This window comes from Benincasa hispida, unplaced genomic scaffold (genome assembly GCF_027475165.1).
Source record: "Benincasa hispida cultivar pf3 unplaced genomic scaffold, pf3_genome.v1.1 HicScf304, whole genome shotgun sequence".
NCBI classification, from domain to species: domain Eukaryota; kingdom Viridiplantae; phylum Streptophyta; class Magnoliopsida; order Cucurbitales; family Cucurbitaceae; genus Benincasa; species Benincasa hispida.
Window position 1 is genome coordinate 23269 of NW_028326387.1, and position 9016 is coordinate 32284.

Sequence of the window (9016 nt, forward strand, 5' to 3'; positions counted from 1 at the left end):
TGGATTTTCATAAAAGGATACAATATCGATAGTAATTTATTGAATAAAATACTCAACAACATTTATATCGATAAATAGAATATGTTAACAATATTTACGAACTGCGAGTTTAGGACATTCCCAACAATCTCCCACTTGACTAACACTCTGGTTAGATTAAAGTATAAATATAAAATGTTTAGAATGTTGAGAAATGAAAAGAGAAAAATACAATAAACTAGGGCATCTAAAATATCCTTTGACATTCTCCCACTTGCCCTAGATTATGATGTTCCCATTTACCCTAGATTATGATGTTCGTAGTGCTAGTCCAACCAGGTGGCCCTTGAACGCTTTAAAAGGACTAGTAAGATTGTCTTCTGAGGCTATCTGTGTTACTATCACATCTTCTCGGTATACAATCTCTCTAATGAGATGATACTTTCTTTCGATGTGTTTTCCACGTTTGTGACTTCTAGGTTCCTTGGAATTAGCAACTACCCCATTGTTGTCACAATACAGAGTAATGAGCAAGTGCATATTCGGAAGCACTTCCAAATTTGTTAAGAACTTGCACAGCCACACTGGTTCTTTAGCTATTTCGCATAGAACTACATATTCTGCTTCCATCATGGAATCAGCTATACAACTTTGTCTAATGCTTCTCCATACTATCACTCCTCCATAAGAGTGAAAACTGATCCCGAGGTAGATTTCTTAGAATCTACGTCAGTCTGAAAATCAGAATCAGTATATCCTGTAAGGATCAAATTCTTAGGTCCATACACAAGCGTATAGTTTCTTGTTCTCTTGAGAAATTTGAGGATGTTTTGTACAACTATCCAATGACCGCGTCCTGGGTTAGAGTAGAACCTACTGACGATTCTAACTGCAAAACATATGTCAGGACGTATACATAACATAGTGTAGATCAGACTCCCAACTACCAATGCATATGGAATTCTTTTCATTTCCTTAATTTCTTGAGAGGTTTTAGGACACCATTCCTTTGATAGATGAATTCCTTGTCTAAAAGTTAACAAACTCTTTTTGGAATTTTGCATGTTATATCTTGACAACATTTTGTCAATATAAGATGCTTGAGATAGTGTTAAGGTTCTGTTCTTTCGATTTTGAAAAATCTGAATCCTAAGAACATATTGAGCATTTTCCAAACTTTTCATTTGAAACTGTGATGCTAACCATCTCTTTACGTCAGCAAGGTAACTTGTTCATTCCCAAGGAGCATGATATCGTCAACATAAAATACCAAGAATGCTATAGTTTTATTGACTATTTTCTTGTATACACAAGGCTCGCCAACATTCTGTTCAATGCTATAAAATTTGATCACAGTATCAAATCTTATATTCCAAGATCTAGAAGCTTGCTTCAACCCATAAATGGATCTCTTAAGCTTACAAACTTTTTGTTCTTGACCCTATTTAATGAACCCTTCTAGTTGAGACATAAAAATACTTTCATCAAGAAGACCATTCAAAAAAGATGTCTTGACATCCATTTGCCAATTTATAAATCATAACCCTTTCTTCCATGAGAGAGAAGGAACTTGTTGTTCAAGACAAGGCGTTAGCGCTTAAGAGAACAACCCATCTGCTAACCCTAAATTGGGTAGGAGTGAATTACATATTATAAAGTTATGTCCCCAGCTATTTATCCGGTCTTATCCCTAAAATGGGAGGTTTATTGAGCAATGTTGTTGGACTACTCTCACTTATGCAGATCAAAGGATAATTCCGAATAAACAGAAGTTCATAGTTAGCTTAGGATTAAGATCAAGTTACCCTAGGTTATTTAGTTTGAAATAGTCAGTTTTGACAGTAAACGATTGTTATAAAGAAAAATGACTATTTCGAGATCTGGTCTTATGCAAACTCACATGATGCTCCCACTGACATGTCTCCACATGAATGATTTTTGGATCACATCATTTGTATCAGTATACAGAATAGAATCTATCCAATAGTGTCACTAGGACGAGGTACCCAATCTCATCCGTATATGTATAGACCATTTTGACTACATACTAAAACTTAACCCTTTCTTATATAGCCACATAAATTTAAAGTATTCATGTTATAACCATGGATTTGTTTACTGGATTTTCATAAAATGATTCAATATCAATAGTAATTTATTGAATAAAATACTCAACAACATTTTTATTGTTAAATAGAATATGTTAACATTTATGAACTGTGAGTTTAGGATATTTTTAACATTATTGCCGCAACATTGCAGTTCTATGGGAAAAGATGCATGCGAATGAAAGCGTTGCACTGTCCAGTGCCACAGTACTCTCGCTTGACGTGTGCATCTCTCCTCAAGGTGTCGTTGCACTCTTCAAGGAAGTGCAACAACAACAAACTTACAAAATAGAACGAAAAGAACTTTAAATTAAAGGAAAATAAAGAACTTTTCAAGTGCTTTTCACCACCACAAACTTAGAAATTTGCTAGTTTCTAGCAAGGATAGAATAAGACTATAAGAAATAAATAAACGTGCTAGTGATTGAAATCTCAATATTAAGAATAACATGCTAGATCCATAAGTAGAAACATGCAAGGACATCTATTGTTTGTGGGTGCAAGTCACATTCAATTCAAAACTCAGAACTGACTTTAGACTTGATTGAGCTTTTTCAGTTTTCCCCCTATTCTTGCTCAAACATCAATCAAGCATCTATTCATTCAAGAAAGTAATGTATCAACTAAGGTGTTTGAACCATCTCATTCTAAAATGCCCTAAACTTGCATTCTTTTACCTAGGGCACTAGCTTTCACACATTCACCGGCTCGTACCAAAAATTTTTATGGGCTTCCTAACTGATTACTACAATGCTAAATTGAATCATTTTTACCCCTGTCCATGCATACACATTACATGTTTTTTACCACTGTCCATGTATACACATTACATGTTTTTTTTTTTTCAAAACTCTCTCAATTGATATTCTTTTGTTTGACTCATTCTTTTTGTGCACAAATGTCTATCTTTTTCAATTAGCAAATAAAACTCTTCTTTTCCCTTAGTATAATGTTACAAACCATCATCCAAGAAAACTCTTTAATTCAAAGTGACAACCAAATATATGAGAGACTCCAAGAGGAATTTAAATAGATCATAACTCAAGAAAATGCTATCATATTTCTATATTAGATCATCTAACATGTATATTTAAAATAAATCATAGACAATCATCATCAGAAGCATGCAAGTTTATACATTTTACTAAAACTTTTAAGCAATCTAGCCACTTAATATACAAAGAAATATCATCAATCAAAGTATCTACCTCATTAAAATCAAAATCTAATATGCTCTACTCAAGATAAGTGGTTAATACTACTTCAGCATGCTCAGATACGTCCTATCTATGTATGACATCACTCATATTACAAGTACTAAGCTCCTAAGGAGCCTTAAAAGAGCAATAAATGCTATAGAAAAGTTCGACTAATTATAGCTTTTTATTACACGCCATATGCTAGAAATGCACAGCTTTTTTTATAGCGTTTTGTAAATGCTAAAAATACAATTTTTGAATTGCACATTTCCTCTTTGTAAAATGTAAGATAGCATTTTTAAAAAAGCTATAAAAGTGTTTTTATAGCAAAAATGTATGGTTGTCATTTGTTTATTATAGCATTTATTTGTAGTTATAATTATTTACTTAATGAAGGCTATAATAAGGCTACAAATTGTCATAGTTTTTTTCTACTAATAGCATTTATAAACTTTTTAAAGCTTTAATGAATATTATTGTTGCATCTTTTATAACTTCCCTAATATGTTCAGAATTCGTTGTTATGTTTCGTGCTACACATTAGAAGTCATATTAAAAAGATTGTATATAACCCACAAAATAAATATAATGAAAATGATTTGGATTTATTGTCGGTTGAAAAAAGTGAAATCGGATGTATAATGTCGGTTTTATTTTTTTAAAACGGATTTTTAATGTCGGTTTTAAACATATGATAACCCTCTAAATCTCAGTGAACCACCAAAAACTATTTTCGGCTTTGAATTTGAGTGGGGGAACTCACAATTCACCACATTAATACCCAAATGAATATGGAACAAAAATGTCATTAAATAAATACATAAAAAGAAGTAGAAGGAAGATGTGTGGGGCGTTTGATTTACATGACAGTCCAACAAGAGGAAGTCTTGGGGTTCCAAAGAGCAGGGAGAAGAAACTTCTTGCCCCTAACCCCAACGGCATTGTAAGCGCCGCCAGTGCGGGGATCAACGGCGACCTTACCGGTGTAGCCAGGGGCGGCTCCAGTGCCGAACATGCCTGGGCAGGCAGTAGATGCCTCGATTACGATAGCCTTGTCGCCGAGTGTGAATAAGCCAGTTTGGAAGGGGTTGGTGACAACGGAGGCCAAGCCAGAGGCCAATGAAACGACCATGGCGTCAGCCGCGACATCGCCGCTTGGTGGCTTGAGGATGGCGCCTGATGGACCATAGTCGGCTCGGTGGAATGGCCATAAGCAGGCTCCCGGGCACTCAGTCTCTGGGTTCCCAATAATGACGTACGGAACTCCATCAAAAGCTCCATGCTGTGCGCATTTTCCCATGCAAAGCCCTTCAACCGTTACATCTCTAGCTGCCACAATCACCGGGAGGGCACGTGGCAACCCAACGACGGCGTTTTTGACAAGAATCTTAATGAAATCACGAGTCATAACCTTTCCAAGAGAGTAGTTAGGATCAACGTATTGCTTGACCACCCTGACTTTGATTTCGGCACCACCGGGAACGTAGGAGCTAACCATGCGCCACCAGGATGAGACTTGTGAACCGTACCCCGCGGGACCATACTGGTTCAACGACTTCAAAAACGCCCTCAGTGTGTTCTTCTGAATCCGCCCTAACCGGCCATAGAACACCACCGACAAATCGAGGTTGCCTCTAAGCATCGTCCCACCGTGGTTTTCCAATGCGGCCAGTGGTTGAGTGGCGGCCTCTGCCACAGAGAGGCCAATTAGAACCACCAGGAGAAGGGAGATGGCAATTCGCCTACAACACTCCATATTTTTAACTTTTATTTTTCTTTGTTAATTTTTGGCTTTATGTGTTGTTTTTTATTTAGCAGTGCTGCTAAATCTTCCTTCCCACTTCTTAAGGTTCCACCTGATGGGGGATTTTATATGGCCGTTTGGTTGTTAGGTGGCTGCCTCATAATCGGACTGCTAATGGCCTTCCTTTTCTTCGGATCTCTATTTTTACCAATTCTATTTTCTCTCTTTTTTATTTTTTTCCTTCTTATTTTTCTATAGTTAGTGTCAACCTTTTCAAATATTCATTTCTTTTTCAACTAAAAACTTGCAACCATACATTTGTCCCATAAAGATTTAGTATGCAGTTATCCCAAATTCTTTTTTATTTTTTTTATTTTCTTAATTTCAGACTTTAAATAAAACCAATATATTATGCTTTTTTTTATTTTATTTTTTTTATCATGGTCCCTAGATTTTCCTTTTAAATTTATTTTACTTTGATTTTGATTGTTTAATTACCTCTTAATTTTATTTTTTAATTAAAATCATAATATTTTTTTTTCTATTTTCTAAAAATTCCGTCGTAGTTATATTTATATCTTTTTATTTATTTATGGGAACTACAGATGTCAATCGGCAAAAAATCACGGGTAGTTTTTAATTTTTATAATTTTTTTATTCTTGTTTTAAATATTGTGATAATATAATTCTCTTTCTTTTTTTATTTTCATTGGAATTATTTAGTTAAAAAAAAGTTTTTTTTAAAAAAAAAATTGATGAGATGATTTGATTCTCCTCTTAACCCTAAATTTTAATTTAAACTAAAATATTTGTTATTATTTTTTTAAATTTTCGTGTAATTCTTCTTCGGTCAGAGGTTTTTATTTTAATTTTATTTTAGATTTTTTTTATTATCTTCTTAATCTCAAACTTTAATTTAAGCTGAAGTATTATTTTTTTCAATTTCTATTTTGCTTTGATTTGGATGATTTCATTATACTTTTAATTTTAGACTTTAATTTAAACTATAATATATTTTTTGTTTTTTTAAAGGTCTCGTAATATCTCATTGTTAAAAAAAAAATACAAGGATTTTATTTTCTATATTTTTTAATAAACTTCAAATTTTTTTACCTTTCGACGTTTTTTTCCGACGCATCAATTTTCGTCGACATAGATTGATTTCTCCCGACGTAATTTTAATTCGTCGGCCAAAATGAAGCAACATCTACGTTTTTTTTATTTATTTATGCCGACGCAATTAGACATTTATCCCGACACACAACGTGTCGACCAAAGTTTTAAAACAAATTAGTTTTCCTAATTCCCACTTTCTTTTCTCCCAATTTCCTTTCTCACTCAACTTTTCCACCATTTTCCTCCCACTCCTCCCCTCCCCCCACGTTTTTTTCTTCCACCTCCCTCCCATTCATTTTTTTCTTTGCAAGCTTGGAGGTTCGATGGCCGCTCTTCCGATGCCGGCAGCTGCACACTCCTCCAACGTCGGTGCCACACACTACTCCAACTCCAACAGTTGCACGTTGTAAGTTTACCTATTGTGTTAACACAATGCTTTCTTTTTCTTTTTTTTTTTTTGTTGATTAACATTGATTTTTCTTAAAAAACAAGTTAAATGGTGGGTATTAGAGTGTCATTGACTAAAATAAAGATCTAATTGAAACTTCTAAATGGTACATTAGCTCATTTCCAACAACTTTGTTCTCCTCTGTTTCAAATGTTATTTTCAAATGATTAAAATGAATGCATTAGAAAAGAAATGAAAAAAAGAACACACTTTTTTTTACATTACATTAATGAGTTTTAACTAAAGGTTGTAACTTATGGTTGAATATACTCTTTTTCCTCTAAATGAATGCATTAGAAAAGAAATGAAAAAAAGAACACACTTTTTTTTACATTACATTAATGAGTTTTAACTAAAGGTTGTAACTTATGGTTGAATATACTCTTTTTCCTCTATCTTGCCACTACAAGAATTTTGGGCTTTAATATCGGTTGGAAAAAGTGAAATCGGATGTATAATGTCGGTTTAAAAAAAAAAACGGATCTTTAATGTCCGTCCATGGTCATCCGCAGTTGGTTGGTCGGTCTCCATTAGTCTCCATCACGTTTGTCGTCCATTCGTCAGTCTCCAATCGTCATTCTCCATCGCGTTAGTGTTCAGATCTGTAGCCGTGGGTCGTCTCTACCAGTGGGTCGTGGGTCATCTCTGCCAATGGGTTGTGGGTCGTCTCTACCAGTGGGTCGTCGGTCGTCTCTGCCAGTGGGTTGTGGGTCGTCTCTACCAGTGGGTCGTCGGTCGTCTCTGCCAGTGGGTTGTCTCTGCTGTGGATCATCTCTGTCGTGGGTCGTCTCTGCCACAAATCAAATACTCTATTGATATTATAAGATTTACACGGGTCCTTAGTCTTCTAAGAGGTATTCATTTAAACATGAACTAGTTTTAACTTACAACAGAGTATTTGATTTGTGTTTTCTGAACTCCGAAAGGTTAATGTAGGTCTTTCTTCCTTGATGGATGTTCGCATAGTATATCTAGATATCATGAGACCGTTTGCTGAATTTGTGAATTATTGACAACTACAATCATGATATATAAATCTGTGAAAAAATAAGGTCTTTTTCTTCTTTAGAAAGGTTATGGATTCTTATATGCAGGTTCATGACAGCAAATCATCCTCAAGCCCTCCATTATTGGACAAATATTATATAATAGTATAAATTCTTAGACTTTCTTTTTAGGATTGTTGATTCATTGTCTGCATATGTTAAATTGAGATAAGAATTAAACTATTTCAGAGTAAGGTTCTTTTGGAAAGTAGTTGAATTAGAATATTTGAGCTAACTCATTTGAGCAATAATGAAATGATTTTGAGTGAAGTTTTTCATTTGTTAGGTTCAAGTTTGACGTGTAAGGCTAAATTTTGATTCTTGGGGATTTGGAAGGAAGATATGAAGATTGCATTGGACATGTTTTAAGAAGGTTGACAAATGGAGAAGGTGCACCCAACACAAAAGGACTTCATAACAACATTAATAACAAGTACAAGGTAATATTAATAAGATGTTTATCTTAAAAGTCTATTTGTTCTATTTGTTCTAAATTTGTTGATGTTGCATATTTTACAATCATAATTTTATGCTTTTAAATTTTCCCTTGTTATTATTATTATTATTATTATTATTATTATTATTTTTGTAGATTAAGTTGCATATTTTACAATCATGGATAAGTCATGGATGAAAATGAATAGAATGTCAGCTAAGTATGGTTTAGGGGTCGAGATGTTTATTAAAAATGGTCTACAACATTCAAATATGCTGAATGTCATGAGTTATCCATGTTTGAAGTGTGTGAATGCAAAGACTCTAAATGTGAACAAAATAAGAGATCACTTACTTTTTAATGGTATAGATCAAAGTTATCAGACATGGATTTTTCACGTTGAATCATTACCGATTAAGAGAAACAATGAAAATGTGTCTACTAGTGAAAGAGACAAAGTTGATGAGGATGATGTTGACGTTGATGACACAATTGGAATGTTTGAGGCTGCATACAATAACTAAAACTATTTTAGTGGAAAATCCGATAATTTTGAAGAATTATTAGATGAAGCGAAGAAACCATTGTACCCAAATTGTAAAACTTTTCGTAAATATCTACATTGGTAAAGTTATATAATTTGAATGCTAAATTTGGATGGAGTGAAAAGAGTTTGACTGAGTTGTTGGAATTAATTCATGACATATTACCTAGTCCTAGTGAAATTCCAACTTCTACTTATGAAGCATAAAAGATGTTGGGTACTCTTGGAATAAAGTACGAGAAGATTCATGCATATAGAAATGATTGTTGCTTGTTTAGAAAAGAACTCTCTAATGCAAATGTATGCCCCATTTGTGGTATGTCAAGATGGAAGCTTCAAAAAAATTTAAAGGAAAGGGCTAAGAATATCCTAGCAAAAGTCATGTGGTATTTCCCC

General features: G+C 34.0%; 1 pseudogene; it reads right to left on the reverse strand.

Moving 5' to 3' along the window:
• Positions 1-4145: 4145 nt before the first annotated feature.
• LOC120077237 (protein EXORDIUM-like 2 pseudogene) lies at positions 4146-5042 on the reverse strand (annotated as a pseudogene).
• Between the last annotated feature and the right edge of the window lie 3974 nt (positions 5043-9016).